This window comes from Mus caroli, unplaced genomic scaffold, assembly GCF_978045245.1.
Source record: "Mus caroli unplaced genomic scaffold, Mus_caroli_1 scaffold_13, whole genome shotgun sequence".
Classification (NCBI taxonomy): domain Eukaryota; kingdom Metazoa; phylum Chordata; class Mammalia; order Rodentia; family Muridae; genus Mus; species Mus caroli.
In genome coordinates, this window is record NW_028227268.1 from 84,085,699 (window position 1) to 84,111,823 (window position 26,125).

Sequence of the window (26,125 nt, forward strand, 5' to 3'; positions counted from 1 at the left end):
AGCTGAGACTTGTCCTTTTCTATGAGTCCCCACTTATCCAAGTTGACTCCCATTAGCTACTCTGCCATAATGGCTTGTGGGAAGACTGAACAGAAAATTGAATTAATGCAAGTCATTTCTCAATCATTTCTCATTCTCATAAAATGATTAAAGCTGATGTAAGAGGGCTCATTAAAATGGAAAACATTAGGCTCATTAAAAAGCCATTAAACCATCTCACTTCCCTGATTTATTTTATCATAACCTTATTTAGCCATTGTTTAAAAGTCACTACACCCCAAATTTCTGCCCTTATTATGGGGCAAATGTGATCTAAAGTGCACACTCTGAATATATGGCCATTTGAGATCAAAATTGTCTTCAGCCACTCTCACTGAGTCCCTAGCTATATAATGCCAGCTGGTATCAAGTACAAGTGGTAGGTGTGCTATGAATGATCATCGAGAAGAGATTTACCGTCCAGTGTTTATTTTGTCTATATTTAACCCGCACAAATTCTTCATCTTTGAATTCTTTATTATTTAAAGATGATACTAAATTACTACATATGCAGTCAAAGTGAATGGCCATTAGTCATTGTAGGATAATCGTGTGATTTTTATTAAGGAATATTAATATCTATTGTCAAACCAAACAAAGGTTCTTCCATGGGGAAAATAGTCTTTGTGAGAATTATGAGCTCAAGGCTTAAGGAGGATATAATTCTGAAGATAACATTTTTTTATTCTCTTTAAGAATATCTCCCAAGAATGGCTTTCTAAAAATTAAATTAAATAAACTTCCAGGATTGAAAAAAAAAGGCGGCTTTACTATTTATTAGAATTCATAGGAAAAATAGCCAGGTTATATACCACACACCTGGAATCTCATAACATGTGAAATAGACTCAGGAGGATCAAAAATTTAAGGCCAGCCTCAACTACTTGGGATTTCCAGGCCAGTCTGGGCTACATGAGACCCTGCTCCAAGCAAGCAAGTTAACAAAGAAAGAAATAAGAAAGCTAATAAGGATAGATGAGAAATACATGACAAAATATACTTCCTGCACTAGTCTAGTCAACTTTAGATAAATCATAAAATGTCACTGGCTTCATGTCACTGTCATAGATCTCTGATTTGCCCTTCTCAGAAGTGGAAGGTGGTGGACAGGTTGACAAACTGAACACATCTTCCTTCAAGGAGGAACTCATTTTATTGTAATAACAATCAAGACAAACTGCCAATTTGATGTTGTTATGGTATAACTTAGACCTGTAATTGTAGTAATTGTTGTGTCCAGGGAGGAACATAAAGTGTCCTACCAATGTATTTTCTTCAATTTTCTTCAATAATCATAAATTCTCATTACCCTTTCCAGTTTTCTCTCTCTCTCTCTCTCTCTCTCTCTCTCTCTCTCTCTCTCTCTCTCTCTCTCTCTCTCTCTTGTGCAAGAGAGAGAGCACATTCTTGATATCCCCTCATTTATAATCTTATAGCAGTCTAATTACCATTATGGCAATTGTTAAACTGCAAAATTGATTGTGGGAATATGAGGAATCATGCCATTTTCAGAGACACTGTCTACTCAGTAATACTCAAATTAAAGTATTGCTATAATGCAGTAAAAACACAATTTATCCCTGTAAGTTTCATTGGTTTATTTTTTGTTTGTTTGTTTCTTTGTTTTATTATACTGGTTTTAGATTTCCAAATGGCACATGCCTGGCCCTTTTCCATAGATATAGTTTGTTTTTATAATATTTTCTGTCTCTTTCTACTGCAATTTTATACAAAATTAAAAAAACAAGCTGAGCATGGTGGTGCACGCCTTTAATCCCAGCACTTGGGAGGCAGAGACAGTCAGATTTCTGAGTTCAACGCCAGCCTGGTCTACAAAGTGAGTTCCAGGACAGCCAGGGCTATACAGAGAAACCCTGTCTCGAAAAACAAAACAAAACAAAACAACCCCCAACCATACAAAAAAAAAATCCCAAAACAAAAAACAAAACAAAAAAAACCCCAAAACAATAAAATCAGCTGGAGGTTTTCTTCTAGGTTCAGTTATAGCGTAATAGGTTGATCTTTGAACTAGGTAATATCACCATTTGAAATAGTCAAATTTTCTTATCTGTTCTTTCATTTTCAGTTATTTGTGATGAATGTTGTTCCAAAAATACTAATCAGAAAATTCCAAAATTAAATTCATCTTTTCATTATGCCTTTCATGAAATAATATGATGGTAAGACTATTGTGATGCAATTTCAAAATAACTTCCTCAAATATATCTGGCAAGATAATATCCTGTGACATTGAAAACACATAGGGCTTCTCATCTGCTCTTCACATCTGCTGTCCTGAGGATATGGCAGTGTTGGTGGCATAGACAAGTGTTTGTGTTCAGTGAATCAATAAAGTAGTTTAATATTCACTCCAGTGCCCTTATCATTTAGCTCAATGTATCTTACCAAATAGGTATAGCATCATCTTATGTCATCATAAAATGGATGAGTACAACAAAAGAAGATTTTTTGAGAGAAAGCATATTTCCATATATTTTATTAACATATTTTTGTTATTGCATTTTAATATGAATATATGAATTATAATTATTAACCACTAACTATGCCTAATTTATAAATTAACTGTACATTAATATTAAGTGTGTGTGTGTGTTATGTGTGTGTGTGTGTCTGTGAGAGAGAGAGAGAGAAGGAGGGAGGGAGGGAGGAAAGAGAGAGAGAGAGAAAAAGAGAGAGAGAGAGAGAGGTCTGTGTGTATAGAAATAAAACTGTGTATAGGATTTGTTGCTGTCTATCCTTTTGGATAATTCTTTCACGTCTCTAAATTTGTCCTTCCTAAATAAACAAGTATCACTGCATTTCATTTAAGTATCCCTTTTTCTCATCTAATTACTGAGTCAAATTTTATGTTTGTCCCATAGCAAACTCATTAACATAATTTTAATTATCATGACTACAAAGCACTATGTATGCACCTATATTATAATGTGATCAATCAGTTCTATTTCCTTTGCATAACCAGATTTTGCACAATCAATTATATCCTTTTTGAATCATGACTAAATGGAGGTCTGAAAAACTAGAAACTTCACTCCAGCTAACTATCTAGCAAGGTTACCTATGGTTACAATTTACATACATCTGGCGCAAAATCTGTCATAAATGGCTGTAGTACATTTCTTAGAAGAGTCACTCTTTGAGCAATTTTCTATAACCCTTTTTTCCTCTTAATTTAGCACCCCTGTTTTGAGCAAAATGGCTGAATTCACCTAAATTCTATATGGTGGCCTTAACACGAGCTCACATACATACTCACATATGTGAATATATAAGAATTGCCTTTTTGTACTATTCAGATACCATTTTTCTTCTTAAAAGAGACACTCTACTGCAAAACAAATCATATAACCAAATGCTGCTTATATCTCTCCATTCTTAAATTCAAAATAATGGAATCATAACGTATGATGAAGTGAACTAGCTAGAAAAATGTGCAAAGTAAATAGCACACCAACATTCTTTACTGAAATTCCTTTTCACTTAGATTTACTACACACAAAATCTTGAGCAAATTGAAATATGCATCATATGGCATTGCTTAAATTAATGGAACAATGCTGGTGTTATAAGTTTTCTTTGCCAATATTAGTTTGGTACTCTTACTGATATTAATAAATATAGCATTGATATAAATGCTCACAAGTAGATTAATGGCCCATCTTAATAAGATAGGAAATACTTGAATGACTTTACAAGAAAATAACTTCAATGATTCAAGACTGATGTTGCTATTGAAGAAAATATACTTCGAGATATGGAATATCACTTTGGAAATTTTAGACACTATTGCAGACCCAGTTCTAGAGCTGGTTTTCAGATAAACCCAACTCAAAGTGGCTGCATAAAAATATGAAACCTTCACAGTCAGCTATTGGATGGATCACAGGGCCCCCTATGGAGGAGCTAGAGAAAGTATCCAAGGAGATAAAGGAATCTGCAACCCTATAGGTGGAACAACATTATGAACTAATACCTCTTGGAGCTCATGTCTCTAGCTGCTTATGTATCAGAAGATGGCCTAGTCGGCCATCATTGGAAAGAGAGGCCCCTTGGTCTTGCAAACTTTATATGCCTCAGTGCAGGGGAACGCCTGTGCCAAGAAGTGGGAATGGGTGGGTAGGTGAGTGGGGAGGGGTATGGGGAACTTTTAGGATATCATTGGAAATGTAAATGAAGAAAATACCTAATTAAAAAAAAATGAAACCTTATCATGAATTTCTATAGAGAAATCTTTAGAATAATGGGCAGCACTTTCTTTTGTTTAACCAGTGCATTATCTTTCCATAGTTGTTCCCCCAAATCCTTATAAACATAAGTTGGCTTGGTAAAGATGATATAGCACAAGGGAATTATTGGGCGTTATTATTGCTTTGACCTTACTTTCATGAATGTGACGTTTTTGCTGATGCAATAAGCACACTACTGTGCATCCTCTTTACAGAAGAATGGAAAAGCACTGCCTCACTAAATTTACACTTTCTCGATTCCATTGTTATCCAGGGAGACATGTGTAAAAACATGCATGCCCTTGTGTTCAAATTCCTGACTTCTGCATTGCTGTGTTCACAGCTTCAATCGTTTTCTAGAAGGTCATTCTCTCCTGTAAAGTTTCTGTGAATAACACTTTCTGAAACACTTAATTTTAGTGATATGATTAAATTAACATTACATATATCTAACATTCATAGGCATTCAAGTTAACACACTTTTTTCAGAAATTAGAGCTAGGATTCAAACTGACCTATGATCGCTTAAAATAATCATTTAAGAATTGTATGAAGTCCCCATTCACCTTACATCCTCAAGAAGGCTACTGTATTTCCTGTATTTTAAATTAGGATTTTGACCTCTTTTTAAAATTACATTTTCAAAAGAACACTTTTTAACTTACAGAAAATTTATGACAAAAAGAAGAGAATTTTACAATACATTTTAACAGGTAACTGCAATTAGTAACATTTCATTTTAATGTGGTACATTTGTTAAAATTAACGGGCCCATACTACATTAGTATCTGAACACATAATTTATTTAAAATTTCTTACTTTTTAAACTATTAAACTTTCCCTTTTAATTTTCTTAGCTAAGAGATTTTCTTACTTTTCTATTTTTTTTTTTGTCTATTTGGTGATTTTGAGATATATTGATATTTTCTAGAACATCCGTCTATTGAGATTTTTCTGAGGTGCTTTCAAGGGATGGAGGGTATGAACTTTTCACAGCAACATAATAAATATATAGTGTTTTCATCACCCATCTCCCAAAGTGCTTAAACCTGTCTGTTGAACTTGACCTCGGTCACTGTGCAAACCTGTCCTGTTTCCATACAATAAAATGATGTTTGTGTCTGACCCCTTTTCAATTGTCCGCTTGGAAAGAAGTCACTGTGGACACCTCACTTTGAACGAGTGAGGATTTACAGTATAGTTCTAGAGTGAGCAACAGTCACAGAAATTATTTGGAAGCATTCTACTGCTTCAAAATTAAATTAAAACAATTATGTTACATCACTGACATTTATGCTTTGACTGAAAACTTGCTTTTATATTTGTAGAAAAATTGTTCTGCCTTAGACATTGGTATCATTTTGTCATTTTACATATGTACTTCATGATAAAACCACTATTAATATTAATATTAATACTAATATTAATATTAATATGGGTTCATTTTCCTTCCCTCTCTCTCTCTCCTTCCCTCTTTCTCCCTCCCTCCCTTCTTTCCTCCTGCTTACTTGATTTCTCAAATTCTTCCTTTTTATTTTTTAAGTATTATTTTATTTGTTTACATACAAAATGTTGCCTGCATCCTGGTCCACCCTCATAGATTTCTTCCCGCATTCCCCTCCCACTTTGGCTCTGAAAGGGTACCCCTCCCATCTTCCCTCCCTGCTGCATCAAGTCTCTAAAGGATAAAGCATTCAGTCTCCCACTGAGGTTAGACCAAACAGTCCTCTGCAACATAAGTGCCAGGAGCCTCGGACCAGCCCATGTATGCTTTTCTGTTGGTGGCTCAGATTCTGGGAGCTCCCATACAATTCATTTGCTTAATTAATTGGTATTCTTCTGTACTGGCTGATAAGAGAAGTATTGTCGAAAATAAACAGCCCACATTAAGATTTAACAAGTACAGCCGGGCGGTGGTGGCACACGCCTTTAATCCCAGCACTTGGGAGGCAGAGGCAGGCGGATTTCTGAGTTCGAGGCCAGCCTGGTCTACAAAGTGAGTTCCAGGACAGCCAGGGCTATACAGAGAAACCCTATCTAGAAAAACAAAAACAAATAACAAACAAACAAACAAACAAACAAACAAACAAAAGATTTATCAAGTACAGTATCATGTGATGTGTTACCTTTATTTTACAGATTTCCCTTGTTCCCAAGATATTTATATAATTATTGCCATCTGTACTCATCCCCTTAGTTACATACTCACATTTTTCTTTATTATTTTTAAATATATTCATATTTCCTCACATGTTATATTTTTCAAAGAGAGTTATACTTTCCTATTGTATCCTTTATTACTTGTTGGGAACCCTTGACATCCTAAATGATTTTTCTTGTTACATATTTTAAGGTTCAATGTGTGCGCCATGAAGTTCAATAACTTTGCCAAATGTTTACAGCCACATATCAATCATTACAGAACCCTGCAGAATCATTGCACTGACTTAAACGTGATGCCCATCGATTTGTTCAACTTTTTTGTTTCTTCATTTTAGTCAACATCTGAACATTCAGCATCCAAGCCTTTACTTTCACTCATTTTCACAATAGCTTTTTTCACTTACCAACAAGCACATAAGTTTCACTCTTATCTTTCAATGTCTTAATAGCTTGCTTTAACATTTGTCATAAATCTGCCTTGTTATTTGAAGCAATCAGTGATATGTTGAGAAAAAGAGCCTCATTTCTTCTGACAACTTTCTATTAATAGTCCTTAGTCTTTTTAAAATTTTTTTACTATTTTCAACAGCATTATTAATGAATTATTAATTCTTATATTACATTTATAAGAATTTTATATAATGTGTTCTGATCATATTTATTCCTCTCCCACTACTCCAGCATTTGTTCTCACCTACCTACCCCGTCAAGACCTCTTTTTGCATGACTTATTATTGCATATATATGTATTTCTATAGTGTATAGGTATATATATATATATATATATATATATATATATATATATATATATATACATACTTGTCACTATATCCTTCTCAGTCTATATAATTCTACTCATATACATGTTTTTAGAACTTACCATTTGATATTAGATAGCCAATTGGAGTGCTCTTCCCCATGGAAGACCATTTCTCCTATTCTAGGCTTTTCTAGGCTTTCCTTAGTTGCCTGTAGATTCTGGGTAAGGTTAAGGCCATTTGGACTTTCGCCTGTCACCTTTGCTATGTCTAATTTTGTTGCCCAGTGGCTCTCATTTTTAGATAGATATGTTGGTGAGGTTTTATGGGTCCAGTTTCGGACATTCCTGGGAGACATAGCCTCACGGCAAACTTCCTGGTCTTCTGGCTGTTATAATCTTTCTGTAACTTTTCAGGAATCTTTCCTGAGCTTTAAGTTGCAAGAGTTATGTACAGATGTATCCATTGGAACTGGGTCCTACGCTCTGCATTTTAATTGGTTGTGGTTTTCCATAGTGCTCTTTGTTTATATCAAGAGAAGTTTCCCTGCTAAGAGGAGAAGACTACACTTGCCTATGACTATAGGAATTTCCTTAAAAAATTTATACATTTTTCTTGTCTCTTCCTTGTAACAACTTGAAGGGTGCTTTGTACTAAACATATGGGTCTGTGAAGACACACCTATTGTTATATGATATTGCATATTCCAATGCTCTTTAATTTTATCAAAATTATCCTATAATCTTTTCTGCCTATTTGATGTTTCCCCCATGTCTTAGAGACTAATGTTTCTCCAAATTTACTTATATATGTATACTTCAAGTTGAATTATATTTTCTTTCCTGGTGTCCAAAAAATAAATTTATATTTGTTTACTTTTGTTTGGTGTTAGGGTGGGACAGCTATAAATGGAAATTTTAACATCTTGATTATCAAATATTGCTTCAAGGGAATTGTAAAATTATCCTTGCAAATGTTAGACAGGGTAAGACATTTTTTGGCAGTAGAGACCAATATTAAACAAAATACTGTATGCTGACAGTGATGTACTGAAATGTTAAACATTTATTTAATGCAAAAATAAATGAAAATTAACAAATATGATCACTGCATGTGATATTTAATTAAAACAAATTACTTCTGCCAACATGGCAATTTTAATATTTCAGTAATTTTTTTTTTGTCCTCTAGCCAATGATCTTTCATGGCATGCTTACCCATGTCCTCTAAGCTTACAGTATTATAAGCTCAGTGTTTATCTATAAAGTGTTATAGTGATGTGGAAACATAAATGCAGTGATCCTAAATACAGTGATCCTTTGATTTCATGTAAGGATGCATTATTGGTATCATAGATTTCTCAAGATGACAAACAAGACCTTATAGATACTTGTTTAGGATGTATATTGCCATGAACAGTGTAGAAGACATGGACAATGCATTCTCAAAGCTGGTCTATATCTCATCATTTCAGATGATGTTCTAGCTTTAGAGAGTCACATTGAAGATTAATATGCTCATTTATTCAAATCACCTGATAAGAAATTTGTATTTAGCAGTAAACTACACATACATTGAAGGGTTCATTACTTCAAAGTTGCAGGTAGGATAAGGAACTCCAAGGCGAGAAGGTTGATGTGTGACCAACATCTTATAGACTGTAAACATCCAAGAGGCTCCTGATAAGGAAGTTCAAAATATAGTGTCTTAGCTCTGTTCTATTGCAGTGAGACACCATGATCAAGGCAACTCTTGTGAAGAAAAGCTAATTAGAGGCTTATTTACAGTGTCATAGGCTTAGTCCACTACCAATGTTGCGGGGAGCATGGTAACCTGTAAGCAGGACCTAGAGCAGTAACTGAGAGCTAAATCCTAATGCATATAAGGAAAGCCTACACTTCAAAGCTCACCCCTCAACACATGGTTCCTCCAACAAGGCTGCACGTCTTAAACCTTTTAATTGTTTTAAATAGTACCACTCTCTGGTTACTAAGCACTCACATGTATGAGAGCCAGTGTAGACATTCTTAATTAATCCAACACAGACAGTTACCACTTCCAAAATGGGAACTCTTCTTTTGCCTGACAAAAATCATCAGCTCTTCATGATGACTGTAATATACCAATCTCCATTGGTTATTATAAATTTGTGACTTTCATCATAAAAGGTCCTTTTTCCTGCTCTCTAGAAACCCTCAATTCTCCTGAGCATGCATACACAGTCTCTATCACCAAGGAGAGCCTCTTGCCCTTCATTTTTCTGATTAAAAATGAACATGATGCTACTGAGGTTGGTTTGCTTTTTCTTTTATTTCCACATTACTTCCACCACTCATAACCTAATGTAACTGAAAATTTAGATTTGTAATATTTATTTTGTGTCCATCAGTCTGTCTGTCTCCATCTCTCTGTCTTGCTCTGTCTCTGTCTCTTTCTGTCTCTTTCTTTCTCTGTCTGTCTCTGTCTCTATCTCTGTCTCTCTCTCAGTCTCTCTCTCTCTCTTTTTCTGTTGTACATGCATATACATGGCAAAGTAACATCTGAGATTAACTTGCTTATCCTACCATATCTGTTCAATGATCAAACACATGTCATCAAGCTTGAAGGCAAGAGCATTAACAGGTAGAACAGTCTCTCTGGCCTCATAAATGACTACTTTAATGGTGACAGTACTTTTGCATAAGAGCTCAAAGTACATTAATTCATGCATTATCCTTGGTTCTGCCTCTGTCTAAATATAGTAGGTAAGCTCATATTTTACTCTGTGTGATATTAAAAAATGTTACTCTATGAAAAGATTGAAAGAGCCAAAACTAACTTTTATTTTCCTTAATGTATATATCAGTGATATATATTAAAATGCTACTCTTCTAGTAGTTTGAACACTATAGCCATAGGGCTGTTTTCCCTAGTTGTGTTGCTTGAAAAATGAGGACATGTTTATTCATGGTAATTTGATCTAAAATTTATTGTTGATCACTCATAAGATGCTTGAGATTCTATGATAGAACATGAATGAGATTATTATTGCATGCTACATAAATAAGTTAATGAAAGAAATAACTGTAAATATCTTTACCTTAATGTAATAGTCATTTTTTTATATCTTCAAACGTTTATCATTAAGAGACTGTAATATTTTTCTTTTCTGTAAAGACTGAGAACTCAATTTTCAAATACTGAGAATTCTCAGAAATTATTATTATTATTATTATTATTTTTTGGTTTTTCGAGACAGGGTTTCTCTGTGTAGCCCTGGCTGTCCTGGAACTCACTCTGTAGACCAGGCTGGCCTCAAACTCAGAAATCCGCCTGCCTCTGCCTCCCGAGTGCTGGGATTAAAGGCGTGCGCCACCAACGCCCGGCCTCAGAAATTATTTTTTACTTGCAGTATTATTTTTCCTATATAAGAACAGCTTCACATTTCTTTTATCAAATGAATACAAACTTTGTACTTTAAATCTTTTATGCTAATCAAATTATATATCAGTTACATTTATCACATTTTGTTAATTTTTATCATATGATGAATTGTATAACCTAAAATCTTTCAACATGATTATGGATGCATTTGCAATTGAATCATATTATTATTCTAAATGATATGTTCTATAACTCTACTGCTCAACATATCTAGAACGAATGCATAAATTTGTTTACTATGTGGTTTCATATTATTGATTTACCATATACATAAAAATCAGACTCATTTGCTAAGATAGATCACAAGTTAAATATAACTCAGTGAATATTTAAATACATTCTTAAGCACATTCTCTAATTAAATGCAATGAGTTATTTAATTTTTCTTTTCAATACAGCCTAATAAAAAATAACACGCCCAGAAGAAAAACAAAAAAAAATATGTGTGCCATGATAATATCTGCCAGACTTATCCAAAAGTGCATTCCTACACATAAAGTTTCAAGTTTTTTCACTTGATATGAAACCAGAATTTGAAATATGTGCTACTTTTTACTGATAAAAGATATGCATGAACAATTAAAAATAGTTTCAGATCTCACTCATATTCAGCATGCTGAACAAAATACATTAGACATTAAAGCAATAGTGACCAATGACATGCCTTGGGATAGTTAACCAGAGTTGGAAAGACAAAGAAGTATATTTTTTTTCTTTGCTTCTATCAGATCAGATTACGTAAAAGTCAGAATTCAGCTAAAAGTACATTTTGTGCTTCTGAGTTATGAGTAAAATAGCATGTCACCAAATGGTCTTTTGGGTAATATGATGAGCATAAAATTAAGTGAAAATCTGTGATCAACAGAGAGATGTCAGGAAATGTTCCTGGGATGGCAGGATATTTATATTTTAAAAGATACAAAGAAAGACTATGTAAAGAATAGTTTTTGATTACTTGGAGACAATAGCAACTTTTCTCTATTGACTTATAAAGAAATTCTTATTGAATTCTGATGGAACCTGGAAAACATCAACTCTTGGAAGGATATGTATTTGGACATACAGTCCAGCGGTCCCTTATATGGATGAAAAGAGGCCAAGCCTTCTCTAAATTGATATATGGCAGCATTCTAAAGCTGGTTTCCTAGCTCCGTGTATGGATTTACTACATAAAAGAAAAAAATATTGCAAAGTAATCCAGAACTTTTATTTACTGTAGGGTTAGAGAGAGATTTATAATGTTCTTCCTTATGTTAACATTCCAGGAAAAAGGTAACATCTGACCAATTAATGCTGCTAGAAGCTACATATGAAGCTTGTTAGTAAGTCAAGGTCGAGAATAACAGAGGGGTTGATGTTGAATTCCTTTATAGAAGGAATAGCCTTGGAATGTGTAAAATATCCTTTTACTGTTTTTACTGATTGTAGAGGTACATCTGTCAAGTTTGCTTAAACTCATTGGTTACTCAGCTGAGGGAAGTTAATTTTCATAGAGTCTAACCAAACTTAAATACAATAGAAGTTCTTAACTGGCTGCTCATTTTCTATGTCTTTGGTTTTAATTCATTTTTATCTATTTATTTTATGGCAATAAAAATTTTCATACATTCTATATGAAATGGATATATCTCAGTTCTATACAGTGCTCATCTCAAGCAAAGTCCATGTGTTGTAATCTGATTTCTGCCTAATGTCCCTAAGGCTTTTATATTCTTCTCATATGGCACTCTCTATTTTTGGCACTGTCTTTTATCAAGAAATCTAAGTGATAGAAATCTTCTCTTATTGGAAAATGAAACATAAGACAATAGCAATGAAATTTTTGTGGATTCTAAATGGTTCCTTTAGTATTCAACCATAGTAATTATGTAGCTCTGTAGAACCCAAGAGGGCTAGAAAACCATACTTCAAATTCAACCATGTTCTTTATCTGTACTTTTATATGACATGACCAACTTGAGTTCTAAATGAGGTGGAGAAAGCTAGAGGATGATCACAAGCAGACAGCATTTTCTGTATACAACAGGGTAGTTACACAAACAACAGTGTTTTTGACAGGCCACACAAACTCTGTGAAAGCTCAAGCCAACAAAAACTAGTCTTGGAGATGAAGCAAGATGGGCAGAATATTTTACACCTCCTTGAGGAGCTATTGGCAACAGTTAGCTTCCAGGAATGGGACTGATAGCTTTTCTCTAAAGATATGACATCCAGTAGATGACCATAAGCCAAAGAGTATGAAGCCAGAACAAATTGTATAATCTAGTACAATTTAAATTTAAAAACTAAAGATTTATAAATTAGTGGAAAAAAGGACCAGAAATGTAATAGTGGGTAGATTTGTCATGAGTTGGGAAAGGGGAGAATATGGTCAAGTACAACGTATAAAATTTTCAAATAATTAATAAAATACATAAAAGGAAGTCTGCATTTGCCAGAAATATCTAGGGAAATTTAACACCATTATGAAATCTAACATAAATTAACAATTTAAATAGCAGCAATACTAGAGCAATAAAACAATGGTTAAAACCTTACTTCTCAAATTGAGTCTAATTGTGAGATAGTTGTTATTTAAATGTATACAATATACACATTAGTTTAAAAGTCATCTTTTAGTTTTTGTAAAGTTTTATTTTTATGCTATACATTTATTCATCCAGCATGTATGTGTGTATGTGTAAGGATGTACATCAACAATGGTCCTTGCGTGGAGGTGATAGAATGAATAAAATATCAGAGATTCTTTCTCTAGCTTCTGGAGTAGATAAGAAGCAGAGAGAAGCTGTGAAGTATTCATGGATATTTTGCATCTTTGACCATGACATATTTAGGAGGCCCCTAAGAAACCTAAACACACCAGGAAAGAAGATAAAGACAACTTACCTCAAGGTTAATTACTACAAAAAAGAACTACATATTGCATTATATAATAATATTTTGAGATATAGTTTATGATATATTTTATTATTTTATAATAAATTGTCAAATTAGCAGGAGTGATGAACTGACAATTTTTATATATAAATATTTCTAACGTCTTGAGTGAGAGATCTTGACCTGCTTTGGGTAAGATGAAATGAGTGTAATTGCTTATTCCTTCTTTATTTCTTCATTTAAAGAAAAGTACATACTCTATTTTAAATACATCATCACATTCAGAAGCAGATGTTATATATCCACAACACTTTGAAATCTGATAATGCAATCTGATGGTTTTATTCTTGTGTAAACTACAGACATAGATATGTCTAAATTATAGTAAATCAATGATTTCAAACGTGCAATAAGATGAAAGATGATAATTTAATAAACATTTAATGATTTTATTCCTGGACAGCGGTTTATAGTCTTCTATGCTGACTGCCATGAAAGGAAATATTCTCTACTAATATAACCTTATCAATGGTACATAATGCAGTAGATTCATTTAATAGATTTGTGCTAATGTACGGGTTGGTATTTTTAGGAGTGGAAGACAAATTCTTAGATCCAACAAAATAAACTGAATATCCATTAGGATATTTCTTTTTCCGCTAATCTGTCTCAGTGAAATGTAAGAAGAGATTTAGTACCACAAATAGAACAGTAATATAGGTGAGGTCCTAATTTACTTCCCAGTTTTATTTCAACTTAGATCTTCACTGCTATGAGGCATATAGGTTATTGTATTTTACTACATATACCTCCTGCTGGTTCCTTATCAAACCGAATATCACTGGAACCCCTCCGCCAAGTTCCCTACATGAAATTGTCCTTTTGTGCGTCTCATAATCGGCCGCGATGTGGCCAAGCATCTGGTGGTGACAGGCAGACGTCTTTGATTTATTGGCTAATATCAGTGCTTGTTAGTGGATGGTTGAGCAGGAGACTAAAAGAGCATAAAATCAGAGAGAATAAATTATGAAGGCACCGAACTGTGCCATTATAAACCCTTCCTTGTCACAGCTGTGACATCTCCTAGGAAATGGAGGATGACAGCAGCATTCGTTCTTCAAAGGGCCAATACTTTCTACTTGTGATCCTGACCATAAATAAATAAATAAATAAAGCAAACAAACCACACAAGCAAGTGGAATTTCAAAAATGTCTGCCTCACAATAGAGCACAAAGGGTCTCAGTGCCTTCTATTTGAAAGTAGAGCAGAACAAAGCCCACTTGGATTAGAGGCATTCATAAGCAAACCTTGCAGATATTAAATAAATATGCCCTGTGTTATAGGACCCGAGCCATTTAAGTAATAGAATTGCCCCATGATTTTTGTAGTTCCCCAGTAGAAAATTTGCTGATGCAAATTGGATGCACAAGTTCAACTCTACTGAGTCAACTTAGTCAATTCCGTAATACTGTAAGAGTCTGTTTAGTAAATGGTACTCAGAATGTCTAATGCCAGTTAGCATTTGGACAAACAGTGCTTTGAAGTGGATAATACTTGTAACCTGGCTTTTGATATTGATAAGCTGAAGTCATTAAACTAATTATGAATATAAATATTTACTATGAATACAAAATAGCAAGAAAACTTCAAACTGTTGTATAGAGAAGAGGTTTCACTGGGTTCTAAAATGCTGATTCTTATAGCTGTCTCTTGTGAGATGATGCCGGGGCCTAGCAAACACAGGAGTAGATGTTCACAGTCAGCTATTGGATGTATCACAGGGCTCCCAATGGAGAAGCTAGAGAAAGTACCCAAGGAGCTAAAGGGATCTGCAACCCTATTGTTGGAACAACATGATGTACTAACCAGAACCCCGGAGCTCTTGTCTCTAGCTGCATATGTATCGAAAGATGGCCTAGTCGGCCATCATTGGAAAGAGAGGCCCATTGGACTTGCAAACTTTATATGCCCCAATATAGGGGAATGCCAGGGCCAAAAGAATGGGAATGGGTGGGTAGGGAAGTGGGGGGCGCTATGGGGGACTTTTGGGATAGCATTGGAAATGTAATTGAAGAAAATATGTAATAAAAATATTAAAAATCAAAAAAAAAAATAAATTAAACGAAGAGACTTGTACATGGGAATTTGACTCTCTTGTAAATGACTGAGTTAAAGTTTGGTGAAGAAAAAGTACAAATGACTGTGTCCCACATTTTCATGGAAGAAAATCCAGCTATGTACTTAAATTTATTCATTACAAAATCAATTAAGGGATGACTTTTACAATAATATTTTAAGATAAGTCTTAGCACAATCAAACAGTGTGGCAAAGAAAGTACAAGACAAAGACTGTGAAAGACAGCAGAATTTTGAGGGAAAAAGTGAGAGGGAAGAAAATTCAAGGACGTCAAAACAATAGAAAGAGGTTATTGGCCACAAAATACCCTAGTGTTTTTATTTGTTTATATTCTGCCATATTTGAAAAGATTTTGTGATTTTTTTACTTAGATACACAGTGCATGACATATAAAATAATTTAAAAGAAATGTTTTTAAAAGAAAAATGATATTAATATAAAGTCAAGAATAAAATTCTAGTGAAACATAAATGGTATGTTCCATAATATACTACTTTTGGTTCATAATTTTATTTCAAAGCTTTTAATCTGTTTCCATGAGATAATAAACAATATAATTTTAAATAACTTCCATATTTCAAATGAAAATTATTTAGCAAAAATAAGTTCAGTAGCACAAAATATATTTACATTACATAACAACAATAAAATTTTCTTCAATTTTTAGAAGTGCAAAGGCAGTCAGTCTTGGTGGCCCATAACTTTTATTTCAGCTCTCTGGGGGAAAGAGTAATTTGACCTCTCTGTTTTAGAGCCATCATAGAACAGTTTCTGGGTAAGCTTGACCTACATAATGAGATGTTATTTAAAACTAAAAACAAAACCAAAATGGTATATCACACCAAAATTGTTTTTAGATGAAATAATTCAATAGGGATGAAGTGAGGAACACACAATTTAATTAAAGTCTGAGGAGGTACAACTCAAGGACATCATTATGGAGAGCCATCCCATTTCTTTTTAGAACAAAACCATTTCCTCCTATTAAATCAAAGATTTCCAAAACTCTACCCACAAGCATATGCTAATCTTTGTACTTAATTTTAAGTAATTTTCTGTAAATGTACCACATATACAGATGCATTTTTACATTTTATACTTATTAGAAGGAGATAATGTTTCATGTAGGACTATGAAGAACTGATGTTTTAATATTACACTTTAAAGCCAAAAATGAAATATAATGAAACATTGGTATAAAATTTGATAACTAAATATATAGATAGATAGAGATAAAGATATATGATATCGATGATATGGATATAGGTAGATATGTGTCTATGTGTGTGCATGTATATATGTTTATTGTATATGTATATGTATATGTATATGTATATGTATATGTATATGTATATGTATATGTATATGTATATGTATATGTATATGTATATGAATATGATGTGTATGTGTATGTGTATATGTATATGTATAAATGATTATCCTGTTGTTAGAAGTATCAAAGTACTGAAGGGAGTTTGTACATATAATCTCCATGATATGATCAACAATTGAGGAAGCTCTAGGTGTAGGCACTGCCACAGAAGAGTCATATAGTTTTCATTGTCACACCTTGAAGCGAGAGTCAGATTTCTGTTTGTGTGTGAAATGTCTGAGGCATCATTCAGAACACATCTTTTCATGCAAGAGAGTTGACCTTGAACTTTAGTTCTTGAACTTGAGTACTTTTGAACGAGTTTTAGCTCCATTTGAGCTTACTTTACAACATTTCATCGCAATTCATTCCTTTGAACCTGTCGTACTATTTCTCATTTAGTGTGGTTGCAATTGCAAATAGTGTGTTCTGTAAAATGAAATGTCCTTATTAACTTCTATGTAAATGTCCTCTTGCACAGGAATTCTAAGGATACCGCTGGGTGATAACTGATTCTCCAGATAGCTTCCAAAATAGATTGTTATCTTGTGACTTTTTCAGAACAAGACTAATTATTGGTTCATGGATTGAATTAAAGGAATTGAATATATCTTGTCTTAGACCATAAACATGAGGTTTGATCAGAATTTGTAGAATATAGATAGTTATGTTTGTACATTGAGAGGTACACACACACACACACAGACCTTCACACACATATTTTAATATTTCATGTGACTTCAAGTAAAGAAATTAATTAATATGGCTTGATATTGTTAGTAACATTAATCCATATATAAAATTGAATTGTTAAAGTGTACATTATATTTTATACTCTACATCTAGAGATTTATATCTAACTTATTCCTTGTATGTGTATATTTTGTAAACATAAATTAAATTAGAAGCTCATCTATTATTTTAATTAGTCTTCATACTGGAGTTGGCCAGACTGTGAAATAATCAGCTCACATAATGCTATGTCTTAAAAATGATTTGCAAGTGCAGTGTGCTTAACGAATAAAATGCTATTATTTCACTGTACAAATTATTTTAATAAAGATGAATCATATAAATCTTGAAAAATAGTGTTTATTCTTTAACATAAGATCCCTTCTTTAAATTACTGATTATTATCTGTTGAAATGTCATTTTTGCTTTGGAATTTCGACATTCTCTTTTCTACATTTTTGTCTTGATTCTTCAGTATGTAGAAAATGTGTATGAATATTTCCTGTTTTAGAGGTCATGTAAACTTTGACACAATGCATGTATATTCTACATGGAAAGGGAAGTAAGGACCTTCAAAATTCAAAGAACATAGTTAAGATTTTCATAAACACTATGACAGTGTCAAAAATGTATACATGCAAATTGCATACATCTTTGCATTAAAAAAAGTAGCACTAGAGCAAATTTTTCTCTCAAGCTTAACTTCTTTGCTGAGAGGTGCATTGCAATTAAAACATTACTGAGGCGAATTCTCAGTGGCTCAGCACTAGACACTTCTTACACACTTGACTGGGTACAAGTGTAGCCATGTGCAACCATGTGTGGTAAATCTGTCAGAACTAACAGCGGGGGCTTGGATAAGAGTTCTCCATCAATAAACCTGCTTGATAGGTCAAGGTCTTTGAGTTGTTATCATAAGTGGCACCCAAGAGTGTGGCCAATATTAAGGATTTGCTGGTATTTCTCCAATGTACATTTTACTAATTTTGCATAGATTTATTCTGTTGGTCACTTGAGGTTATGTTGGAATTCAAACCTAACCATAGCACTTTTCACAATGTGAGTGCTTTTGTTCTCACTTGATGAAAGAGAACACAATATGTGTGATGATAGCATAGAAAACTATGTTCCAGTTATAGTAAAATATATTGTGGAATGAAAAAGCAATGAGAAGGTTTAGTATACTCCAATTTATATCATGAAACTATAACAGGAGTTTGTATATAAGATGAGTAAATAATTATGATCAAATCTCTGATGTAAAGTTTCAAGGCTCTACTTGAGCCATATTTTTAACATTAAATTCGTCTGACATATTATATACAAGTCAGATAGGCATATTACATATCACCTTTCTGGGAAATGTCTCTGGTGTCTTCAGAAGCTTACACCTGCATTTCACATCATTTATTATTATATTGATATAACATAATGTAACACATGCTGTTAGATTTCTCAGGTCTAATTAATAGCAGTAATTCATTCATATTTTTTCATTGGACTAAGAGTATCAATTCTATGATTTATCAAAGAGTATATATTTCACATGCTTTATCTTTTCAACCTATTTAAAGTGATACACTATGTTTGAAAGAAAGTGCAGATATAATATTTGGAATCAGAACAGGTGCGATTTATCTTCATCCCTCTTGTTTCTTGTATAATACTGCATATTCGACTGAGCTTTTAGACTTCAGAATGTTAGCATTTTTGAGAATGTTTATAGTTGATTGTTGAGTAAAATGACGCTATTGGGTATATATAACTTTAAATTTTCTAAGGCAGATAAAGCTGTGAAATGAAAGCTAAAATAATTGACCAATTGCCAACGATATCAATTCACGTACAGTTATGTGGAACATTTTAAATTGAACTGAAATTAAAATTTTTAAAGCCTTGGTAATTATTAGTATCTTTAAAATTGAACAGGAATAGATTTGGACTTATAAATTATATCTTTTCATAACCACAACTAACCTGAAACTTCGCAGTTGGAGTTGGCAGTGTCACGTATTTCCTCACAGTTCCTCTATGCCTAGCATGGTTGAGTTTTCTCTTCTGCATGTGGAATGGGCAATGCATAGGAGATGGAGTGTCTCCAGTTTTAATCACTTCACTTTCCATTTGAAAAGTAATTCATCATGAGGAGTCAGTGGGGTATACAGAGCACTAATTGCAGCAAAATATCAAGGACAGTTTTCCTCTGTCTTAATTAAACATTAATGAGTAAAGTTATTTGCAAATGCGTGCTGCAGGGATGGACTTGTCTGTCTAGGTTTGGTAAATACTGACACTGGGTGTCAAAATAAAGCACCTTAATTGATTTATACAGAAATAGTTTAAAAAGATTACACCTGGCTTGACATTTCCCTAGGTTTTTATAGAGCAGTTTCTGATAAATTATTTATAAAGTATCTTTTCCTGACCTATCCTAATTACAGGAGTGATTGTTTCCAAACTAATCAATTTGGTGAAAATTTGATTTTCTTTTTCTCTCTTTTCTATCATTGTAGAGAACTCTACAGTAGATTATGATGTTGTTGAGTATCTTTCCAGAGGGAATATGCAAAAGGATACCAGAAATGTTTTGTAAGATTTTTAGAAGGTATTTTCCTATTGAATTAATTTGTAATTAATAATTTTTGTGGAAGTATTTTAAATTATATCGCAGTACTTGGGTAATGTACATATTTTATTGTAACTATGATTTAGTATTGTAAACAAAATATAAAATCCTGAAAGTATTTTAAAATAAACTTCAAGTCTCATGTGCTTGTCTTTGACATATTTCATTTCATAAGCTAACATGTTAAGAGAAGCTAAAAGAACGGGGGAGGCTTTCAATTTACTATGTAGTCGTCTGAATACAGTTCTACTCTATGTGTAGATTGGTTGAATGATAAATTTTCTAACTAAACTTTCCCATACCAACCACTATTTATTTTCCTGATCTAATTAAGTAACTTTCTACATTAACTATTAGAGCCAGTGTTTTGAAATAATTTTATTGAATGAACAGTTTACAGCTGTATATAAGAAAGAGTATAGTAGCCAGGCATGATAGTGCACGCCTTTAATCCCAGCACTTGGGAGGCAGAGACAGGCAGATTTCTGAGTTCAAGGCCAGCCTGGTCTACAAAGTGAGTTCTAGGACAGCCAGGGCTATACAGAGAAATCCTGTCTGGAAAAAAAGCAAAAGAGAAAGAAAGAAAGAAAGAAAGAAAGAAAGAAAGAAAGAAAGAAAGAAAGAAAGAAAGAAAGAAAGAAAGAAAGAGAGGAAGGAAGGAAGGAAGGAAGGAAGGAAGGAAGGAAGGAAGAAAGAAAGAAAGAAAGAAAGAAAGAAAGAAAGAAAGAAAGAAAGAAAGAAAGAAAGAAAGAAAGAAAGAAAGAAAGATTATAGTAGTCTGAACCTTTACATAAAAATTTGATTGGTGTAGATCAATGTAATAATATAAATACTTTTTAAAAAATTATGAAACAGTGTGGATACAGTTTAAAAATATCAGTGTAGTAATAAATATCCATTTTTTTGACATGGAGAGAGAAAGAAATATTCTCTGATATGCCTTGGAATGACTGGTAAACACAGAATAAACTGTTTTCAGACAGTGCTGTTAAATATCACTCTGGAAGCTCCTGGAACTCCCCATTTCCCAAACCATATGGCTTGCTGCAAATACAACTGGCTTATGGCAAACAGTGTAAGCACACCTCATAGTCTCCCACTTGGGAACCAACTAGAATGTTGTGGTGTATGCATTTAATGTCTTTAATGCTGGGTCTTTAGTGGATCTTTGTTTCTATACACTTTGTCATCCTGATCTACTTTTTCTTTCTTTCTTTCTTTCTTTCTTTCTTTCTTTCTTTCTTTCTTTCTTTCTTTCTTTCTTTCTTTCTTTCTTTCTTTCTCTCTCTCTCTCTCTCTCTCTCTCTCTTTCTTTCTTTCTTTCTTTCTTTCTTTCTTTCTTTCTTTCACCTCTAATAATAACAACTAAGCAGTCCATGCCTTTGTCACCTGAACCCCAGACATCAAAAGAGATTCAATTTCAACTTGATATGCAAATTATGCTTACAGGTATTTTATACCATTCTTAAAAACAAATCAGAGCAAAAGCAAACAAAAAAAATACTTAGAAATAAGAATTTCTATTTTAGGAAAGTAAATTCCACATTCCTTTTGTCTCTCAATATCTCTTTGTTAAAACCATGCAAAACCAATAACAATACTAACATAGAATTCATTCTTGACAAGACTTAAGGGAAATGGGATGGTACAAACTGGAAAAAGTTGAATCTTCTTAAAGTAGATATGGTCAGCAGTATTTTTATATAATGCAGTGGAGAGGTTCTTTTGATTGTACATATGAGAAAATTAGAGAAACCACCACAAACCCATGCATAAATCCCATAAGTATCTGTGGTGAGAAACAACCATTTCATTCCAGTGACAGAAGCAAACATTTCCATTTGTGAAAACTTTAGAAGAGTTTGTGAAATGAAGGAATAAATTTGACTAAATTTCCTTAATATCAATGATGATATAACTGATATATCATCAGCAATAACCTGAGTGTGAGTGACAGGTAAGAACACCAATTATGGAAGACAAAAAAGACAAAATTGTGACCAATATGTAAGGAGTGAGGACGTTTCACTTTCTTTGCTGCTGTAAGAAAATTATTTCCTAAACCTGATATCTCTCTGGGAGAGTGGTTTGCTTCCTCTGATGTGTTGTGGATGCCATCATCAGCAATAAAATCCACTGTCAGCTTTTAGGAAGCAATCTTCTGTCTTAGCATTAGTCCTGTGAATGGCTTGTTTAGGGATCTCCAGGCGATGTCATTGGCCAACAACTCAACTGTATGTAAGCCAGTCCCACTACTGAAATTCTTGCCCAGCTACAAAGATGGCTAGCTTAGACCCATATCTTCCATTACTATGAGTACTAGGGTTGCTTTCACAGATTCCAGGTAGTTTCCTCTGTATGGGGTTTCCACACTGCCCTACAAATGGTCCCCAATTCCAGCTGTCTCTCCCCCAAAGGTCACTTTCAATACACACCATCTGATCCCTCCTAATCCCTTCTCTACCTGGCCGCAGTCCACCCATAGAAGCTATTCTATTCCACCTCCCTATTACCCTCTTTTTAACTGTCCTCTCTGGGTTTGTGAATTGTAGTTTGATTATCATTTACTTAACATCCAATATCCATATCTAAGTGAATATATTCCATACTTGTCTTTCTGCATCTGGGCTATCTCACTCAGGTTAATTTTTTTCTACTTCCACCCATTTGTATGCAAATTTCATAATGTCATTTTTTTAACCACTGCGTAGTAAATATTCTATTATATAAATTAATCAAATTTTCTTTTTCCATTCCTCAATTAAGGGATATCTATATTGTTTCCAATTTTGGGATATTATGAATATAACTGCAACGAAAACAGGTGAACAACTGTCCTTTTAGTAGGATGGAATATCCTTTGGGTGTATGTTCAAGAGTGAGATAGTTGGGTCTTGATTTTGACTAATTTATCTTTACCTAAGCAAATGCCATATTGACTTCTGTTCTTGCTGTAAAAGTTTGCACACCCACTAACAATGGAGGAATGGTTGCCTTGCTCCACACCTGGATATTAAATCTCTCCATACCTCTCTTGCATTGTTCTTTGAGCCTTTTTGTGTACAAGTTTCATTATTAATGTATCAGTTGGTATTGTGCACTGCATAACCTAATTTTCTTTCCATGTTCACCAGTTGTGGACTAATATGATAGTCTTCATCTGCTGCAAAAAGAAACATCATTAATGAGAGGTTCTTGAGAGATACATTATCTGTGGGCATAACTATAAGAATTTAGGGTGTAGTTAGAGATGATATGGGTTGCAGAAGAATTGTGAAGGCACAGAAGTTCTAGTGAGGAAAAGGGATAAATATAGTACTCATGTATGAAATTTTTAAACAATTAAATTAAACAACAAATAAACAAAAGTAATTACAGGTGAAATTAATCTCATAATGAAAAGTCAATTTTCTATTTAATGATCAAATATAATAAAATACATTTACCTACCAATAAAACAGAAATTTCCAGGGTATAACAATGAGGTTCATTGATGATTATTAATGAAAGGAATAACAGATTGCCATCATCTGAATAGAAATAAATCATAAAGTACAAATAGAAAAAGAGCAAGTGTTGGAAAATATCACAAAGCACTTGGCAAAATTGCAATTTAAATAAAATATGACTGATATTCAGTGTGATGATCAGTGACTGAGCTACCCGACATGACAAGCATTAGAGAGCAGTAGGAAAGCCCCAGGATTCAAGCAACTACGATACAAAAAACATACATGGCAGGTACATTGTCTTTATTCATCCACCTTTTTCTGTCTCAGAAGAAAAAAAAAAAACACAAAAATATTTATAAGTTATGAGTATATAATTTAGCTTAATTTTTCTTGTTTGGTTTTCTGGCAAGAAGATTTCTCTGCATATTAGCTTTGGATTACACTGTGTAGATTAGCTTTGTAGACCAGACTGGCCTTGAAAGCACAGAGATTTCTCTACCTCTGCTTCCAAAGTGCTGGGATTCAAGGTGTGTGCCACCATATGGGCCTAATAAAAAATGTTTAAACCAAGTAAACATTTATCTGACAATTAAAAAATAAAATTTATTAATCTAAATTAGTAACAAAGCATGGATTTTCTGTCTTTGCCATTATTAATGAACAATTTTTAGAATACGAACCAGTGTTCTTTAATTACAGAAAGGATTGAATAGAAAAATTGAATAAAAATGCAAAGTATTTTTCCAGATAATATGAACATATAGCTTGAAATTTTAATTAATTAAAATCAATAATGTTGGTAATGAATATTAGGACTTTGATTGAATAGCATAAGTTACATAATTATAAGTAAATTCTTGGTATTATAATATGACAAATTTCACAGTATTTCAGTATATAGCTGGGGAAGAATATTCTTGATACTGGTGTTTGTTTCTCTTACATGTTTACTTTTTCATGCAATGTAGAAATATTTTGTGATATTAAATTCTGAGAGATGTGTTATCAATTTAGTTTCTTTTTTTGATCTTACTTATATATTTTTAGTAGATATTTTCTTCATTTACATTTCAAATGTTATCCCCAAAGCCCCCTATACCCTCCCCACCCCCGCCTCCCTGTTCCCCAGTCCACTCACTGCTGCTTCCTGGTCCTGGCATTCCCCTGTACTGGGGCATATGATCTTCGCAAGATGATTTTATTAATAAATATATATCTTTATATGATTATGTATCTTATTTTCAAGTTCCATAATATATTCAAATATCTTAAAATATGCAAACATTTACTTATAACACTTTTAGTTTTTTACACTCCAGGTGTTGACCTCCTCCAAGTCCACCCTCCCAAAATTCCTCATCCCATTCCTCATCACACCTTCTACAAGAGAATATCCTCACACCTCCCCTACCCCATTCGTGCCTCCTACTCACCCCACCACAGCTCCCCATTCCCTGGGGCCTCAAGTCTCTCAGGGGGTTAGGTGCTTCTTCTCTAAATGGGGCCAGACCAGGCAGTCCTCTGTTGTATATGTGTCTGGGGACCTCGAATCAGCTCCGATATGCTATTTGGTTGTTACCTCAGTGTCTAAGAGATCTCAGGGGCCCAAGTCAATGGAGACTGCTAGTTTTCCTATGGGGTCACCCTCCTAATCAACTTCTTCCAGCCTTTCCCTAACTTTACCATAGGGGCTTCAACTTCAGTCCATTGGTTCTGTGTAAGTATCTGCATCTATCTCAGTTAGGTGCTTGTTGGGCATGCTAAGCTCCTATCTGTAAACACACCATGGCATCAGTAATACTGTCAGGCCTTGGCGCCCCACCCCCACCCCCCTTTGATATGAATCCCAAGTAGGGCTGGTCACTGGACCTCCATTCCCTCAGTCTATTCTCCACTTTTGTGCTGCAGTTCTTTTTGACAGGAACAATTCTAGATCAGAATTTTTGACTGTGGGATGGCAACCCTATCCCTCCACATGATGCTCTGTTCTTCTACTGGAGGTGGATTCTACAAGTTCTTACTCCCCACCAGTGGGCATTTGATCTAAGGTCCCTCCCTTTGATTTCTGAGAGTCTTTTACTTCCCAGGTCTCTGGTACTTTCTAGAGGGTCCCCTCACCTTCCAAACCACACCCTGCGCCTTACCTGATTGTGTTCCTCCTTTCCCCTCCCCTTCGCAAATATACACAGGTCCCTCCCTCCCTCTCTCCCTCCCTCCCTCCTTCCCTCCCTTCCTCCCCCTGCCACCCTCCCTCCCTCTGCCTCGAAACTGTTTTCTTCTCCCTCCCATATGGGATTA